The sequence below is a fragment of the Pseudorasbora parva genome, chromosome 20, assembly GCF_024679245.1.
Source record: "Pseudorasbora parva isolate DD20220531a chromosome 20, ASM2467924v1, whole genome shotgun sequence".
Taxonomy (NCBI): domain Eukaryota; kingdom Metazoa; phylum Chordata; class Actinopteri; order Cypriniformes; family Gobionidae; genus Pseudorasbora; species Pseudorasbora parva.
Genome location: NC_090191.1, coordinates 12,475,205 through 12,495,204, shown reverse-complemented (window position 1 = coordinate 12,495,204; position 20,000 = coordinate 12,475,205). Strand labels below are relative to the sequence as shown.

General features: G+C 42.4%; 4 non-coding genes across 4 annotated transcripts; all 4 read left to right on the top strand.

Annotated features, from left to right (window-relative positions):
• Window positions 1–191: 191 nt before the first annotated feature.
• trnaq-cug (transfer RNA glutamine (anticodon CUG)) lies at window positions 192–263 on the top strand. Its single transcript has one exon. It is a non-coding gene; the product is annotated as a tRNA-Gln (tRNA).
• Window positions 264–592: 329 nt separating this feature from the next.
• Window positions 593–664, top strand: trnap-ugg (transfer RNA proline (anticodon UGG)). The gene has a single exon. It is a non-coding gene; the product is annotated as a tRNA-Pro (tRNA).
• Window positions 665–756: 92 nt separating this feature from the next.
• Window positions 757–830, top strand: trnai-aau (transfer RNA isoleucine (anticodon AAU)). The gene has a single exon. It is a non-coding gene; the product is annotated as a tRNA-Ile (tRNA).
• Window positions 831–19,509: 18,679 nt separating this feature from the next.
• Window positions 19,510–19,581, top strand: trnaq-uug (transfer RNA glutamine (anticodon UUG)). Its single transcript has one exon. It is a non-coding gene; the product is annotated as a tRNA-Gln (tRNA).
• The last annotated feature ends 419 nt before the right edge of the window (window positions 19,582–20,000 follow it).

Genomic DNA, 20,000 nt, shown 5'->3' with positions numbered 1-20,000 from the left:
GGCTGGGTGGGGGCAAACTGAAGCGTCTCGCAACTGCTGTCGTACCTGTGAAATTGGCTGTCTGGAACCGATTCGGAATTGGCAAAACATGGGCTCAAAAAGCAAAGCCTTCGCTGGCTCGTTGGTATTGCGCTTCTAGGCTGATTGACTTAACTCTATGCTGCTCTGTGAGAAAAGCCAGCCAACGCCAAGGTTCCATGGTGTAATGGTTAGCACTCTGGACTCTGAATCCAGCGATCCGAGTTCAAATCTCGGTGGGACCTGCTTTTGCCAGGAATGTGCGCAGGAGCCCATCCAAGAAAAAAACTTTTACACAGCAGTCATCCTCAAAAGCACGTCTCGGGAGTTCCCCTTGAAGTAAAAGGCCAAGTGGCCACCTTGAGAATGCGGGCATCGATCCCGCTACCTCTCGCATGCTAAGCGAGCACTCTACCATTTGAGCTAATTCCCCTTGGCATCAGAGAGAAGGTGTCCATTGCCCTCAAAGACACCGGTGAGGACAGAGCCCTAGCATGTGTGCAGGTGCTGCATCGGACTTTTCGATCTTTAGCAGTGTTTGCAGCCAGGCAGCAGCTCTACCGTATAACGAGTTGGCTCGTTGGTCTAGGGGTATGATTCTCGCTTTGGGTGCGAGAGGTCCCGGGTTCAAATCCCGGACGAGCCCGTGCTTCTGCATTTAATCGCTTTGGTCTCATTAGGGTCACGGGCAAGCAGGAATATTTCTGGGAAACTGGTGATCGAAGCTTTTCAAAGTGAGGCCGGTTAGCTCAGTTGGTTAGAGCGTGGTGCTAATAACGCCAAGGTCGCGGGTTCGATCCCCGTACGGGCCACTCTTTTGCTCTCTGGGACCTTCAGCTTTTGCGCTTTTCACAAGTGATGGCCGGTCTCACAGAAATCCCTGCTGGCACGCCTGCTGCCAGACCTGGCCGAAATGGCGGTACCTGACAACCACAAGTCTGTAAAATCAATCCAATAGCATACCGAGTTCAATCTTTCAAAAACCAATTAAATTGCGAACTCCATTTTTGCCCGTCCAATGAAATGGCAAGGTCCATTTTTCATACTCCAATCACCGCGCGTAGTCCATCTTTGAGCATTCCATCCAATCTCCGCGTTGCGAACTCCATCTTTGCTTGTCCAATGAAATGGCGAGGTTCATTTTTCATACTCCAATCACCGCGCGTAGTCCATCTTTGAGCATTCCATCCAATCTCCGCGTTACGAACTCCATCTTTTCTTGTCCAATGAAATGGCGAGGTTCATTTTTCGTTACTCCATTCACCGCACGAGAGTCGATGAGCACATTCGATACGCTTTCGCTTGTTTATTCCGCTCAGGTATGCTGATCATATTTTCTTAATGAAATACTAGTGTAGCCTATGTCTTCCGTTTGTTTATTAGCTAAATTAAATTAAACGGGCATAAAATGTAACAGTTTACCCTCCTATTGTGTATGTTTCGGTCGAATTCGGTTCTTAGCCCAAGTGTAACATAACATTACGCATATTTTCCTAATGAAATATTATTGTAGCCTATATCTTCCGTTTGTTTTTTAGCTAAATTAAATTAAACGGGCATTACATGTAACAGTTTACCCTCCTATTGTGTATGTTTCGGTCGAATTCGGTTCTTAGCCCAAGTGTAACATAACATTAACTTACGCCTATTTGAGTTCAGGCACATACAAGCCCATTTATCAGATGGACAAAGTTAAAATAGCACAATATGTTTAATATGAGTATTTGTTTAAGTCAGAATAATCCATACATTATTCATTTTTGTTGTTGTTGTTGTTGTTGTTGTTGTTGTTGTTGTTGTTGTTTTACTCAAAAACCCAGATCAACAAAGCATACAGGCCATAAATAGAAGTTTCAAAACTTGTACTGTTGGTTACAAAAAATAAATCACAACATTAGGTGATTATATATGTATTATTATGTATTTATAATCTGCTATAATATGGCAGTCATTTTGAACCAGAAACACAAAACTAGCTCAAATGAAATGAACACAAAAGGAGTAAAGGAAGTAAAAGATTAGTTTCCCCCTAAAACAAAATCTGTCATCATTTGTTTTCCATCAAGCTGTTCCAAACCTGTATGAGTTATTTTGAAGAATGAAGACCGTTAATAATCCTCATTGACTTCCATAGTATTTTTTTGTTTTGTTTTTCCTACTATGGCAGTCAATAGGGACCGTCAACTGTCTGGTTACCAATGTGCTTCAAAAGAAACTCATACAGGTTTGGAACAACTTGAGGGAGAGTAAATTATGACATAATTTTAATTTTAGGGGGAACTATCCCTTTAATGCTATATTTCTGGGCTACAATGGCAGTTGGTATTCTATTCTATTAAATTCTTGTTCTATATTGTTTAGGCAACAACATGGCTTCAACTAAGTCACACAAAGGCATGAGCGATGCTGACTGGCTTGCGCGTCTGGAGAGTTTTGCCCGAACTGGAGTTTGGCCATCCAGGGAGGGAAATAGACCTTCTCCCCGACAAAAAAGATGGCATGAGTTATATCAGAAGGTAAATTATGCAGCTAGATTCATGAGCAAACTAATAAACTTGTGTGATAATACATTGTGCTATTTTTTTTATATGTATGAATAAGTAATTATTTACAATGTAAATACAATGTAATATGGTTATAATTATGATGACATGGGTGTCTTGAAATAATGTGTACAACAGTGTCACAGCTATACTTTATATTTATGTTCATAGATAGAAAAGTGCCCTCTGCAAATGAGGGGGCAGACCACCCTTATGAAGGAAGCACAAAAGTGTATTTGTGGATTTCACAAGGTAACTCCAATTAGCCTAGTTCAAGTTGCATAAATAGATGTGTTCGCAATATCAATTTGTCTTTATGTCTAAAGTCATATTATGAATACTGTATAATATTATGTCCCTGGTATATCTTATAAGCATGTATCACAGGTTCATCCACCAGTCACAGTGGAGGCATCACAGAGCACCCCTGCCCAAAGTACACCCTCCAGTGATGTGGCACGTCCTGCAAAGATGGCCAAACTGACATTGTCAATGGTAAGCAGACCTTACTGCAGACATTGAAATATCTCAAACTTTTCCTATAGTGTTACAGGTGTTGTTATCACTAACTATGACAAACCTTTTCAGTTTGAAAAGTCAAGGTTTGGAGGCTCACATGTGGCAGCAGCCAAACCTAATTTGAACATTCAGAGGAAAACATCTCAGGTTAATATGAAAGAATTAGTTAGACATCACTTTATCACTACATAATTTTGTTTAATAAAAAAACATTTTGCGATCCCCTTAATAGATTATTCATAATGTTTGACTCCACAGACCAGTTCAGCCGCAGCTTCATGCCCACCCTCTCATCCTTGTCCTCCTCCTCCTCCTCCTTCTCCTCCATCCCCCAAACCCCATCGGCCTGTCATTCAGTCCTCCTCATCCTTCTTCCTTCCTCCAGCCCAGAGATCACAACGGATCAAAGAAACAGCAACACCATCAACTAATTCTGAGTCTGCTGTTGTGAGGGGCCCAGTAAGATGTCATTCAAAATACAAACATGCCTTCATCATTTAATGCTCTCTTATGCCTGCTTCACACATACTCCGACTGCAGTTCATATGCAGTGCGTGCTGCAGTACGTATGCGATGCAGGAGCAGTGCCTGCTATTGTGCTTTCACATATGCCACGTTTGCAGTGCGCAACTTAACCGCAGTTGAGTACTACAAACACAGCATTTATTCATAATTTTTTATTTCAAATCCAAAAGTTGTTAATGACTATGGCTTGTCAGCATTGCAATTCTCTTTGTATACACTCTTTTATAGATGTCATGTTTAAACGCACAACATTTAAACGTTATATTAAATTAATTACTTTATATTTATATAGCCTAGAACTTTATATTTATATATTATATTGCTTACACAAGTGGCAAAACATAGGCTATAGCTTATATAATGACAAACATTTTAAATTAGAACTTACAATAGACAAAAAAAGTCGTCTCTCGTTATTTCTTTCATTTTTAAATCTTTTAAAAAAAAATTTTTTTACAAGAAATCCTGCAGGTCATAAAGAACTTTGTTTTTCCACCTCCAAGAAAGGACGAGTGCTCTCCATTATGTCTCTTTGTTTACCTAAATGCCAGGTAAGGGACATTTTCCTTGCTTTACCCGAGGCAAAAGGCCATGTGTTGACTTTGAAACAGAGTAGACTTTAAGTCCACCGCATCAATGCATGTTTATTTTAGTGCGAACAATGCACTGACCTTTAATTCAGCACGTGCAGCAAAAAAATAGTGAACGCTCTAACCGGTTAACATGGGTACGGAAACAAATACGCACTGCAAACAGAGTATGTGTGAAACAGGCATTATTTAAGGCAGGTTAGGGCTACCCTAACCCTAGGCCTAGCCTAACCCTTATTTAAACCAGTGTTTTTGATAATATCAGCAGGTCTCATCTCAGCCAGAAGACCCTGCAGATCTCCCACTACTGTGGCCACAGACAATGCCACAGCAGGACCAGAAGTGGGTGTCGGAAGCACTTTTAAGGGTTAACGCAAAAGGAAAGCAGGAGCTGCGTGAAAACCTTCAGTTGTGGTATGACCCCCCACCACCAGCCCTGTTGTACCACCAAGCCCCAACACCTGATAGATTTTTTTCACAGCGACTCTTGCTCTGGATGCCGTATAGGCTATGGAAGGTACGACTCCAGTGTACTAACCCTGCCTGTGCCAGTTATCAGCTGTGTGGTGGTGGTCTGCACAGGAGGGTACGACAGGTGTTAGATATTGACAGATACTACAACCTGGTGACAGAGACCCTGATCTGTACCAGGTGTAGAACCAGCTACCTGTCCTGGAGTCATGCTGTGCTGCAGCAATTGGACCTGGCCCATCGATCTGAATTTAGAATCATTCTCACACGCAAGTAATTACTTTGCAGTCATATGTGCTCATATGCTACCTTTGATAAATATATACTACTATAATTAGATACTTGATAATAAGATACTTGAATGATTACTTTTTTCCAAGGTATGCCTGTGACATTCGAGTTATTCGTTTGTTGCGTGAGAGGGGCATGGGAAATGGCCCAGTGAGGATCATCGGCCAGCTGAAGGAGAACCACACTGAGGAGTGGTTACAACGTGTGTCTCGGTACACATCGATGTGTGTGGCCTTTTTGGATAATCCTGGCCTGCTTCCACTGCACTTTCAGGAGCCGCCACCACTTGTTCCAGTACCTAGCTACAAATGGCTTCTCACTGTTTACAGTCAGGACATCCTCAACAGGCTCGATCACATCAAGGCCAGCATTACATCCACATATGGATCGATTTTAAAAATGGACTCAACTAAGAAGGTCAGAGGAGCTGCTTTAATGACTGTACCGTTATCTATAATGTATTGTTAGACCAAAAGAGCTTTATTTGTAAATTTTACTCATTCAATGTATGTTGTATTATTTACTATGTTTATTGTTTCTTTCAGATCACGAAGAAGTTGAGTGGGCCTGCGAAAGGCACAGCACAGTGGCTTACCTCAGTTGGCAATGAGGTAGGTCAGGTGCTGATGAGTGTCCTGACTGCGAATGAAGGAGCTGGGTTAGACCTCATGGCTGCAGGACTCGTGGAGAGATACCAGAGAGCTGGTGTTGATCCTCCCACTATCTTATATGTGGACTGTGACTGTTGCAAGGAAGTGGGAGAGACTAAACTGAAGAGGAGGTTCAGTGGCTGGCCCAATATCATCATCCGCCTAGACATTTGGCATTTTATGCGGCGTCTGGCAGTAGGGTGCACAACTGATGCCCACCAGTTGTATCCTACTTTTATGTCTAGGTTGTCGTCATGTATTTTTGAGTGGGATGCAGGGGATCTCACTCTGCTGAGAAGGGCAAAGAAGGAGCAACTCACCCAACAGGGCTGGCCTGCAATGACGGAGGCAGAGATTGACCGTCATATAAGCAAAGATGAGCTGGCCCAACACTGCAGGAGAAGAACACGAGGAGAGGAAACAACTATGCGCCTCCTTGATATGCTCATCAGAGAGCTCATGGGTGGCAAGGGGAATGACGCCCTTGGTGTTCCTCTCCTTGACAGTGTAAGGATGCAGCACATCTGGCAAGTCCAGAGGCGGCACATTACCTGTATTCAGGACCCTCCAGATGTGCCCCTCTACACGGAAACTGGAACCATAAACAAGGGCGGGATTGTTCTAAAAACATATAGGTGTGCCAGAGGCTCCACTTCCCTGGAATCATTTCACTGCCACCTAAACAGATTTATTCCAGGTTTGTCATGACAGAATAGACCATATCTTGCCACTAATTCCTGTTTATTTATATACTTGCAGTAAACCAATTGCATTTTCTCTTTTGTAGTTTCTTAAAACAATGTTTGGCTTTCTATTTCTTATTCTAGGGAATAGCGCAAACAGCCTGAACTTCCAGATTTACCTCCTGGAAGGTTTGTTACGCTGGAATCAGGACCGGGCTGCAGCTGCTGTTGCAGGTGGAGGTGGAGGTTCAACCCTGCGTACTTACACAGGGGAGCTGGTTTACTCTGTCAACGAGAACTACAATAAGTTGTATGGCAGGAAATTGGTCACTAGCTTCACTCCACCTGCAGTTTACACAGGTAAACATATTTTGATCAATGCAGTTCACTAGGTAGCATGTTTTTGTTAAAACTGCAAGTGATTTTGGTCAATAATGTCATTTTGACAGATCAGAGAAAAATTATACTATCAGAATTTTTGCATACTGGACTCTTTGTTGTAGGTTTCAGGGAAAATAAATTACATACTAGAATATAGAGTAATTCTGTCTTTTTACAATGTCCTCTGAGTTACATATTTTTTGTTTATGCAGAAGCTGAATATTTATTTAAAAATATTTACTACATTTCAGAATAAACCTTTCTGATTCATTTCCTTTAAAATGTTTTCTGTTACAAATATTTCCTCAGGGGAGCTCATTGGAGTGCAGTACTTGTTGAGGCAGAATAGTCAGCCCCTGGAGGACATGTGCCCTACCTCTGATAGGACCTCTCAGTTGCTGGAGGAGATAAATGTGGAGGAGCAAGTGGAAGAGGATGAGGGTTTCATTGATTTGTTGGGAGAGGAAGCCACAGTGGCAAATCTTGTGGCATCAGATGACTTGTTCCTTTCAAGTCCACCAGTTCTACCCACTGCACCTCTGCCCTGTGTCCAAGCTCCACCCGCTGCACCTCTGCCCTGTGTCCAAGCTCCACTCGCTGCCCCTCTGCCCTGTGTCCAAGCTCCACCCGCTGCACCTCTGCCCTATGTACAAGCTCCACCCACTGCACCTCTGCCCTTGGTCCAAGCTTCACCTGCTGCACTTCTGCCCTATGTTCAAGCTCCACCCACTGCACCTCTGCCCTTGGTACAAGCTCCACCCGCTGCACCTCTGCCCTTGGTCCAAGCTTCACCTGCTGCACTTCTGCCCTATGTCCAAGCTCCACCCACTGCACCTCTGCCCTTGGTACAAGCTCCACCCGCTGCACCTCTGCCCTTGGTCCAAGCCTCACCTGCTGCACTTCTGCCCTATGTCCAAGCTCCACCCACTGCACCTCTGCCCTGTGTCCAAGCTCCACCCGCTGCACCTCTGCCCTGTGTCCAAGCTCCACCCGCTGCACCTCTGCCCTGTGTCCAAGCTCCACCCGCTGCACCTCTGCCCTGTGTCCAGACTCCACCCGCTGCACCTCTGCCCTGTGTCCAAGCTCCACCTGCTGCCCCTCTGCCCTGTGTCCAAGCTCCTCCCGCTGCCCCTCTGCCCTTGGTCCAAGCTTCACCTGCTGCACTTCTGCCCTTGGTCCAAGCTTCACCCGCTGCACCTCTGCCCTGTGTCCAGACTCCATCAGCTGCACCTCTGCCCTCAGCAATGGTAAAATTTCCTTTTCTAGACAAATTGTTACTCATTTAGTCATTCACCCTCAAGCAGCAAATTCACAAACTCACAAATTTCACAAAGCATGTAATTACCTAACCAACAGTTATATTTTTTTAGGCTGTTGACGAGCACTGTATTCCTGGAATGGACCGGGTGGATGAGTTGGCGGAGTATCTGGTAGAGCTGCGCACACAGACGGGCCTCACACTTACTAACCAACAAGCTGCGATCATTGTGGGTTTGTGGCAGAACCTGGACCAATTTGATAAAGACAAGGTCATGTATGCTGCTCGTTATCAAGACAGGCTGCTTACAGGACGTTTTAGGTCCCCTAAAAAGAAAGCTGTCTTCACTCCTGGCGTCGAAAGCACAAAGAGGTGTGTTTTGGGTTCTAGCGGTTCTCCAGCACAGTGGCCTAAGTGCTGTCGCCTTGTTGAATTAATCTTCATAAGGCTATGTAACATCCACCGAAGCCCCAAAAAACAGCGGACAGAATCTCTGTCCAGATGGGATCTCATTCTTCGAGATTATAGAAAAATTCGGCAGCTAATCTTGAGCAATGGAACTGTAATGAGCGAAACAACCCTTCAGCTAGTGGAGGTTAACCAAAGGACCCTTACAACGTGGCACAATGAACGTTTAAAGGGTCAGGAGGTCTCAGTGCTGTTGCAAGGGTTGAAGCTTCCAGAGGCACGTCCAGTGGCATTGGATGCTCTGCCTCCAGCACGAGTGCAGCCTGTTGTGCCTCCACAATATAGCCACCAGCTGCATCACTACCAGATGCCACCAGACACAGCTGGACAGGCAAAGACGAAGTTCAGGAAAATCCAGCCCTCATCAACCTGCACATCTGCCACACCAACTGCCACGTTCCACCAGCCAAGGACAATTTTTCCAAAGCCAACAGCAACACACCCATTGTTTCCTGACACACTCACTGCCCCTGTTGGGTCTCAGATGCTACTGTTGCCCTGCCCAGCCCCATGTTCAGCCATTAACCCTGGAGCAATTTCCTCTGACCCACCTGCAAAAGACACAGCCACCCCAACCAAGCGGTCATACAATCGCTCTGTAAAATCAAATACGTGCAGAAAGTGTGGCCAATTTCGCACACAAGAAACTGGCCATAGCCAGTACAAAGGCAAAATATTTTGCCCAAATAAAGAAACAGTCACTAAGCAGCAGTGGTTACAGAATATGAGAAAATAACACACTTGTTTCTGTGATACATTCTGTTCTTTATCTTCCAGCCATATTTAATGCTAAAGTATTATACTGTGCACTTGTTTTTAAATTGTATGATTATTATTATTATTATTATTAAAGTTTTATGTGTAGAAGAAACAATATTAAGTATGTGTATATGTGAGTATGTATAACGATATGTATACATACACTATAATATATAAATATATAATAACTATTTAACATATTATATACTATTATAAAAAACTATTATATATTTTTATTTATATATGCAAGTACAGTACATATACCTATATATTTTTTATATACCTATATATTTAATTAACAATAGCCTATTTTTTTGTTGTTTATAAAATTATTTTGCTATTATATATTTTTATTTATATATGCAAGTACAGTACATATACCTATATATTTTTTATATACCTATATATTTAATTAACAATAGCCTATTTTTTTGTTGTTTATAAAATTATTTTGCTATTATATATTTTTATTTATATATGCAAGTACAGTACATATAAACGTCTTTTTATATACCTATATATTTAATTAACAATAGCCTATTATTTTGTCGTTCCATGCTGTGAATTCAGTACTTTTCCAGATTTTTGTAAATATGTATATAGTAAATAAATCTAGTTCTCCAAGAAGACTGGTGGTTTGTGTTTATTTGTTTTATTGCATGTAATGACAATCAGTGTCAAGTAACAGGGGGTTAGATGCAGTAATAAGGTGGTTATTTTGTTCCTACTGACATGGGAAATGATTAATGTAGCATTAATAAATGAATTTGGACAAATTACCATCTTAGTATTATGGATAAAATGTTATAATGAATTACAACGGAGAAATCTAACTTAGAAACAAACCTATTGATAAAATCAATATACGCATTACATTCAAAATCAAACTTGGAAACGAAAATTGATAGAATCAAATACACGCATTAAATCGTGACGGAGGCTGGATTCAAGCTGGGGAAGAATAGTCTGTATAAGAAGGGGAAGAAGGGGGAGAAAGGGGAAGAAAAAAGGGAAGAAATTCAGGAAGTCATAGGTTCGAATCCAGCCTCCGTCACGATTTAATGTGTGTATTTGATTCTATCAATTTTCGTTTCCAAGTTTGATTTTGAATGTAATGCGTATATTGATTTTATCAATAGGTTTGTTTCTAAGTTAGATTTCTCCGTTGTAATTCATTATAACATTTTATCCATAATACTAAGATGGTAATTTGTCCAAATTCATTTATTAATGCTACATTAATCATTTCCCATGTCAGTAGGAACAAAATAACCACCTTATTACTGCATCTAACCCCCTGTTACTTGACACTGATTGTCATTACATGCAATAAAACAAATAAACACAAACCACCAGTCTTCTTGGAGAACTAGATTTATTTACTATATACATATTTACAAAAATCTGGAAAAGTACTGAATTCACAGCATGGAACAACAAAATAATAGGCTATTGTTAATTAAATATATAGGTATATAAAAAGACGTTTATATGTACTGTACTTGCATATATAAATAAAAATATATAATAGCAAAATAATTTTATAAACAACAAAAAAATAGGCTATTGTTAATTAAATTTATAGGTATATAAAAAATATATAGGTATATGTACTGTACTTGCATATATAAATAAAAATATATAATAGTTTTTTATAATAGTATATAATATGTTAAATAGTTATTATATATTTATATATTATAGTGTATGTATACATATCGTTATACATACTCACATATACACATACTTAATATTGTTTCCTCTACACATAAAACTTTAATAATAATAATAATAATAATCATACAATTTAAAAACAAGTGCACAGTATAATACTTTAGCATTAAATATGGCTGGAAGATAAAGAACAGAATGTATCACAGAAACAAGTGTGTTATTTTCTCATATTCTGTAACCACTGCTGCTTAGTGACCGTTTCTTTATTTGGGCAAAATATTTTGCCTTTGTACTGGCTATGGCCAGTTTCTTGTGTGCGAAATTGGCCACACTTTCTGCACGTATTTGATTTTACAGAGCGATTGTATGACCGCTTGGTTGGGGTGGCTGTGTCTTTTGCAGGTGGGTCAGAGGAAATTGCTCCAGGGTTAATGGCTGAACATGGGGCTGGGCAGGGCAACAGTAGCATCTGAGACCCAACAGGGGCAGTGGGTGTGTCAGGAAACAATGGGTGTGTTGCTGTCGGCTTTGGAAAAATTGTCCTTGGCTGGTGGAACGTGGCAGTTGGTGTGGCAGATGTGCAGGTTGATGAGGGCTGGATTTTCCTGAACTTCGTCTTTGCCTGTCCAGCTGTGTCTGGTGGCATCTGGTAGTGATGCAGCTGGTGGCTATATTGTGGAGGCACAACAGGCTGCACTCGTGCTGGAGGCAGAGCATCCAATGCCACTGGACGTGCCTCTGGAAGCTTCAACCCTTGCAACAGCACTGAGACCTCCTGACCCTTTAAACGTTCATTGTGCCACGTTGTAAGGGTCCTTTGGTTAACCTCCACTAGCTGAAGGGTTGTTTCGCTCATTACAGTTCCATTGCTCAAGATTAGCTGCCGAATTTTTCTATAATCTCGAAGAATGAGATCCCATCTGGACAGAGATTCTGTCCGCTGTTTTTTGGGGCTTCGGTGGATGTTACATAGCCTTATGAAGATTAATTCAACAAGGCGACAGCACTTAGGCCACTGTGCTGGAGAACCGCTAGAACCCAAAACACACCTCTTTGTGCTTTCGACGCCAGGAGTGAAGACAGCTTTCTTTTTAGGGGACCTAAAACGTCCTTGATAACGAGCAGCATACATGACCTTGTCTTTATCAAATTGGTCCAGGTTCTGCCACAAACCCACAATGATCGCAGCTTGTTGGTTAGTAAGTGTGAGGCCCGTCTGTGTGCGCAGCTCTACCAGATACTCCGCCAACTCATCCACCCGGTCCATTCCAGGAATACAGTGCTCGTCAACAGCCTAAAAAAATATAACTGTTGGTTAGGTAATTACATGCTTTGTGAAATTTGTGAGTTTGTGAATTTGCTGCTTGAGGGTGAATGACTAAATGAGTAACAATTTGTCTAGAAAAGGAAATTTTACCATTGCTGAGGGCAGAGGTGCAGCTGATGGAGTCTGGACACAGGGCAGAGGTGCAGCGGGTGGAGCTGGGACATAGGGCAGAAGTGCAGCAGGTGAAGCTTGGACCAAGGGCAGAGGTGCAGCGGGAGGAGCTTGGACACAGGGCAGAGGGGCAGCGGGTGGAGCTTGGACACAGGGCAGAGGTGCAGCGGGTGGAGTCTGGACACAGGGCAGAGGTGCAGCGGGTGGAGCTTGGACACAGGGCAGAGGTGCAGCGGGTGGAGCTTGGACACAGGGCAGAGGTGCAGCGGGTGGAGCTTGGACACAGGGCAGAGGTGCAGTGGGTGGAGCTTGGACACAGGGCAGAGGTGCAGTGGGTGGAGCTTGGACATAGGGCAGAAGTGCAGCAGGTGAGGCTTGGACCAAGGGCAGAGGTGCAGCGGGTGGAGCTTGTACCAAGGGCAGAGGTGCAGTGGGTGGAGCTTGGACATAGGGCAGAAGTGCAGCAGGTGAAGCTTGGACCAAGGGCAGAGGTGCAGCGGGTGGAGCTTGTACCAAGGGCAGAGGTGCAGTGGGTGGAGCTTGGACATAGGGCAGAAGTGCAGCAGGTGAAGCTTGGACCAAGGGCAGAGGTGCAGTGGGTGGAGCTTGGACATAGGGCAGAGGTGCAGCGGGTGGAGCTTGGACATAGGGCAGAGGTGCAGCGGGTGGAGCTTGGACACAGGGCAGAGGTGCAGTGGGTAGAACTGGTGGACTTGAAAGGAACAAGTCATCTGATGCCACAAGATTTGCCACTGTGGCTTCCTCTCCCAACAAATCAATGAAACCCTCATCCTCTTCCACTTGCTCCTCCACATTTATCTCCTCCAGCAACTGAGAGGTCCTATCAGAGGTAGGGCACATGTCCTCCAGGGGCTGACTATTCTGCCTCAACAAGTACTGCACTCCAATGAGCTCCCCTGAGGAAATATTTGTAACAGAAAACATTTTAAAGGAAATGAATCAGAAAGGTTTATTCTGAAATGTAGTAAATATTTTTAAATAAATATTCAGCTTCTGCATAAACAAAAAATATGTAACTCAGAGGACATTGTAAAAAGACAGAATTACTCTATATTCTAGTATGTCATTTATTTTCCCTGAAACCTACAACAAAGAGTCCAGTATGCAAAAATTCTGATAGTATAATTTTTCTCTGATCTGTCAAAATGACATTATTGACCAAAATCACTTGCAGTTTTAACAAAAACATGCTACCTAGTGAACTGCATTGATCAAAATATGTTTACCTGTGTAAACTGCAGGTGGAGTGAAGCTAGTGACCAATTTCCTGCCATACAACTTATTGTAGTTCTCGTTGACAGAGTAAACCAGCTCCCCTGTGTAAGTACGCAGGGTTGAACCTCCACCTCCACCTGCAACAGCAGCTGCAGCCCGGTCCTGATTCCAGCGTAACAAACCTTCCAGGAGGTAAATCTGGAAGTTCAGGCTGTTTGCGCTATTCCCTAGAATAAGAAATAGAAAGCCAAACATTGTTTTAAGAAACTACAAAAGAGAAAATGCAATTGGTTTACTGCAAGTATATAAATAAACAGGAATTAGTGGCAAGATATGGTCTATTCTGTCATGACAAACCTGGAATAAATCTGTTTAGGTGGCAGTGAAATGATTCCAGGGAAGTGGAGCCTCTGGCACACCTATATGTCTTTAGAACAATCCCGCCCTTGTTTATGGTTCCAGTTTCCGTGTAGAGGGGCACATCTGGAGGGTCCTGAATACAGGTAATGTGCCGCCTCTGGACTTGCCAGATGTGCTGCATCCTTACACTGTCAAGGAGAGGAACACCAAGGGCGTCATTCCCCTTGCCACCCATGAGCTCTCTGATGAGCATATCAAGGAGGCGCATAGTTGTTTCCTCTCCTCGTGTTCTTCTCCTGCAGTGTTGGGCCAGCTCATCTTTGCTTATATGACGGTCAATCTCTGCCTCCGTCATTGCAGGCCAGCCCTGTTGGGTGAGTTGCTCCTTCTTTGCCCTTCTCAGCAGAGTGAGATCCCCTGCATCCCACTCAAAAATACATGACGACAACCTAGACATAAAAGTAGGATACAACTGGTGGGCATCAGTTGTGCACCCTACTGCCAGACGCCGCATAAAATGCCAAATGTCTAGGCGGATGATGATATTGGGCCAGCCACTGAACCTCCTCTTCAGTTTAGTCTCTCCCACTTCCTTGCAACAGTCACAGTCCACATATAAGATAGTGGGAGGATCAACACCAGCTCTCTGGTATCTCTCCACGAGTCCTGCAGCCATGAGGTCTAACCCAGCTCCTTCATTCGCAGTCAGGACACTCATCAGCACCTGACCTACCTCATTGCCAACTGAGGTAAGCCACTGTGCTGTGCCTTTCGCAGGCCCACTCAACTTCTTCGTGATCTGAAAGAAACAATAAACATAGTAAATAATACAACATACATTGAATGAGTAAAATTTACAAATAAAGCTCTTTTGGTCTAACAATACATTATAGATAACGGTACAGTCATTAAAGCAGCTCCTCTGACCTTCTTAGTTGAGTCCATTTTTAAAATCGATCCATATGTGGATGTAATGCTGGCCTTGATGTGATCGAGCCTGTTGAGGATGTCCTGACTGTAAACAGTGAGAAGCCATTTGTAGCTAGGTACTGGAACAAGTGGTGGCGGCTCCTGAAAGTGCAGTGGAAGCAGGCCAGGATTATCCAAAAAGGCCACACACATCGATGTGTACCGAGACACACGTTGTAACCACTCCTCAGTGTGGTTCTCCTTCAGCTGGCCGATGATCCTCACTGGGCCATTTCCCATGCCCCTCTCACGCAACAAACGAATAACTCGAATGTCACAGGCATACCTTGGAAAAAAGTAATCATTCAAGTATCTTATTATCAAGTATCTAATTATAGTAGTATATATTTATCAAAGGTAGCATATGAGCACATATGACTGCAAAGTAATTACTTGCGTGTGAGAATGATTCTAAATTCAGATCGATGGGCCAGGTCCAATTGCTGCAGCACAGCATGACTCCAGGACAGGTAGCTGGTTCTACACCTGGTACAGATCAGGGTCTCTGTCACCAGGTTGTAGTATCTGTCAATATCTAACACCTGTCGTACCCTCCTGTGCAGACCACCACCACACAGCTGATAACTGGCACAGGCAGGGTTAGTACACTGGAGTCGTACCTTCCATAGCCTATACGGCATCCAGAGCAAGAGTCGCTGTGAAAAAAATCTATCAGGTGTTGGGGCTTGGTGGTACAACAGGGCTGGTGGTGGGGGGTCATACCACAACTGAAGGTTTTCACGCAGCTCCTGCTTTCCTTTTGCATTAACCCTAAAAAGTGCTTCCGACACCCACTTCTGGTCCTGCTGTGGCATTGTCTGTGGCCACAGTAGTGGGAGATCTGCAGGGTCTTCTGGCTGAGATGAGACCTGCTGATATTATCAAAAACACTGGTTTAAATAAGGGTTAGGCTAGGCCTAGGGTTAGGGTAGCCCTAACCTGCCTTAAATAATGCCTGTTTCACACATAATCTGTTTGCAGTGCGTATTTGTTTCCGTACCCATGTTAACCGGTTAGAGCGTTCACTATTTTTTTGCTGCACGCGCTGAATTAAAGGTCAGTGCATTGTTCGCACTAAAATAAACATGCATTGATGCGGTGGACTTAAAGTCTACTCTGTTTCAAAGTCAACACATGGCCTTTTGCCTCGGGTAAAGCAAGGAAAATGTCCCTTACCTGGCATTTAGGTAAACAAAGAGACATAATGGAGAGCACTCGTCCTTTCTTGGAGGTGGAAAAACAAAGTTCTTTATGACCTGCAGGATTTCTTGTAAAAAAAAATTTTTTTAAAAGATTTAAAAATGAAGGAAATAACGAGAGACGACTTTTTTTGTCTATTGTAAGTTCTAATTTAAAATGTTTGTCATTATATAAGCTATAGCCTATGTTTTGCCACTTGTGTAAGCAATATAATATATAAATATAAAGTTCTAGGCTATATAAATATAAAGTAATTAATTTAATATAACGTTTAAATGTTGTGCGTTTAAACATGACATCTATAAAAGAGTGTATACAAAGAGAATTGCAATGCTGACAAGCCATAGTCATTAACAACTTTTGGATTTGAAATAAAAAATTATGAATAAATGCTGTGTTTGTAGTACTCAACTGCGGTTAAGTTGCGCACTGCAAACGTGGCATATGTGAAAGCACAATAGCAGGCACTGCTCCTGCATCGCATACGTACTGCAGCACGCACTGCATATGAACTGCAGTCGGAGTATGTGTGAAGCAGGCGTAAGAGAGCATTAAATGATGAAGGCATGTTTGTATTTTGAATGACATCTTACTGGGCCCCTCACAACAGCAGACTCAGAATTAGTTGATGGTGTTGCTGTTTCTTTGATCCGCTGTGATCTCTGGGCTGGAGGAAGGAAGAAGGATGAGGAGGACTGAATGACAGGCCGATGGGGTTTGGGGGATGGAGGAGAAGGAGGAGGAGGAGGAGGACAAGGATGAGAGGGTGGGCATGAAGCTGCGGCTGAACTGGTCTGTGGAGTCAAACATTATGAATAATCTATTAAGGGGATCGCAAAATGTTTTTTTATTAAACAAAATTATGTAGTGATAAAGTGATGTCTAACTAATTCTTTCATATTAACCTGAGATGTTTTCCTCTGAATGTTCAAATTAGGTTTGGCTGCTGCCACATGTGAGCCTCCAAACCTTGACTTTTCAAACTGAAAAGGTTTGTCATAGTTAGTGATAACAAAACCTGTAACACTATAGGAAAAGTTTGAGATATTTCAATGTCTGCAGTAAGGTCTGCTTACCATTGACAATGTCAGTTTGGCCATCTTTGCAGGACGTGCCACATCACTGGAGGGTGTACTTTGGGCAGGGGTGCTCTGTGATGCCTCCACTGTGACTGGTGGATGAACCTGTGATACATGCTTATAAGATATACCAGGGACATAATATTATACAGTATTCATAATATGACTTTAGACATAAAGACAAATTGATATTGCAAACACATCTATTTATGCAACTTGAACTAGGCTAATTGGAGTTACCTTGTGAAATCCACAAATACACTTTTGTGCTTCCTTCATAAGGGTGGTCTGCCCCCTCATTTGCAGAGGGCACTTTTCTATCTATGAACATAAATATAAAGTATAGCTGTGACACTGTTGTACACATTATTTCAAGACACCCATGTCATCATAATTATAACCATATTACATTGTATTTACATTGTAAATAATTACTTATTAATACATATAAAAAAAATAGCACAATGTATTATCACACAAGTTTATTAGTTTGCTCATGAATCTAGCTGCATAATTTACCTTCTGATATAACTCATGCCATCTTTTTTGTCGGGGAGAAGGTCTATTTCCCTCCCTGGATGGCCAAACTCCAGTTCGGGCAAAACTCTCCAGACGCGCAAGCCAGTCAGCATCGCTCATGCCTTTGTGTGACTTAGTTGAAGCCATGTTGTTGCCTAAACAATATAGAACAAGAATTTAATAGAATAGAATACCAACTGCCATTGTAGCCCAGAAATATAGCATTAAAGTTCCCCCTAAAATTAAAATTATGTCATAATTTACTCTCCCTCAAGTTGTTCCAAACCTGTATGAGTTTCTTTTGAAGCACATTGGTAACCAGACAGTTGACGGTCCCTATTGACTGCCATAGTAGGAAAAACAAAACAAAAAAATACTATGGAAGTCAATGAGGATTATTAACGGTCTTCATTCTTCAAAATAACTCATACAGGTTTGGAACAGCTTGATGGAAAATAAATGATGACAGATTTTGTTTTAGGGGGAAACTAATCTTTTACTTCCTTTACTCCTTTTGTGTTCATTTCATTTGAGCTAGTTTTGTGTTTCTGGTTCAAAATGACTGCCACATTATAGCAGATTATAAATACATAATAATACATATATAATCACATAATGTTGTGATTTATTTTTTGTAACCAACAGTACAAGTTTTGAAACTTCTATTTATGGCCTGTATGCTTTGTTGATCTGGGTTTTTGAGTAAAACAACAACAACAACAACAACAACAACAACAACAACAAAAATGAATAATGTATGGATTATTCTGACTTAAACAAATACTCATATTAAACATATTGTGCTATTTTAACTTTGTCCATCTGATAAATGGGCTTGTATGTGCCTGAACTCAAATAGGCGTAATGTTACACTTGGGCTAAGAACCGAATTCGACCGAAACATACACAATAGGAGGGTAAACTGTTACATTTAATGCCCGTTTAATTTAATTTAGCTAAAAAACAAACGGAAGATATAGGCTACAATAATATTTCATTAGGAAAATATGCGTAATGTTATGTTACACTTGGGCTAAGAACCGAATTCGACCGAAACATAAGTTACACAATAGGAGGGTAAACTGTTACATTTTATGCCCGTTTAATTTAATTTAGCTAATAAACAAACGGAAGACATAGGCTACACTAGTATTTCATTAAGAAAATATGATTAGCATACCTGAGCGGAATAAACAAGCGAAAGCGTATCGAATGTGCTCATCGACTCTCGTGCGGTGAATGGAGTAACGAAAAATGAACCTCGCCATTTCATTGGACAAGCAAAGATGGAGTTCGTAACGCGGAGATTGGATGGAATGCTCAAAGATGGACTACGCGCGGTGATTGGAGTATGAAAAATGAACCTCGCCATTTCATTGGACAAGCAAAGATGGAGTTCGTAACGCGGAGATTGGATGGAGATTGGATGGAATGCTCAAAGATGGACTACGCGCGGTGATTGGAGTATGAAAAATGGACCTTGCCATTTCATTGGACGGGCAAAAATGGAGTTCGCAATTTAATTGGTTTTTGAAAGATTGAACTCGGCATGCTATTGGATTGATTTTACAGACTTGTGGTTGTCAGGTACCGGATTCGAACCTATGACTTCCTGAATTTCTTCCCTTTTTTCTTCCCCTTTCTCCCCCTTCTTCCCCTTCTTATACGGACTATTCTTCCCCAGCTTTAGCTCAGTTGGGAGAGCGTTAGACTGAAGATCTAAAGGTCCCTGGTTCGATCCCGGGTTTCGGCAGAGGAACAGTGACTGTGTGCTTTTGGTCGAGGGGCTGCAGTGTCCAAACGCCACCTGCTTTCTACTTGGATCCACCTAGCCTCATCACTATCTGCCTCTCAGATGGCCACAAGTCAGGACATGGCGGTCCCATGGTGTAATGGTTAGCACTCTGGACTTTGAATCCAGTGATCCGAGTTCAAATCTCGGTGGAACCTTAGCAACATTTTTGTGGCTGGGTGGGGGCAAACTGAAGCGTCTCGCAACTGCTGTCGTACCTGTGAAATTGGCTGTCTGGAACCGATTCGGAATTGGCAAAACATGGGCTCAAAAAGCAAAGCCTTCGCTGGCTCGTTGGTATTGCGCTTCTAGGCTGATTGACTTAACTCTATGCTGCTCTGTGAAAAAAGCCAGCCAACGCCAAGTTTCCATGGTGTAATGGTTAGCACTCTGGACTCTGAATCCAGCGATCCGAGTTCAAATCTCGGTGGGACCTGCTTTTGCCCGGAATGTGCGCAGGAGCCCATCCAAGAAAAAAACTTTTACACAGCAGTCATCCTCAAAAGCACGTCTCGGGAGTTCCCCTTGAAGTAAAAGGCCAAGTGGCCACCTGCAGAATGCGGGCATCGATCCCGCT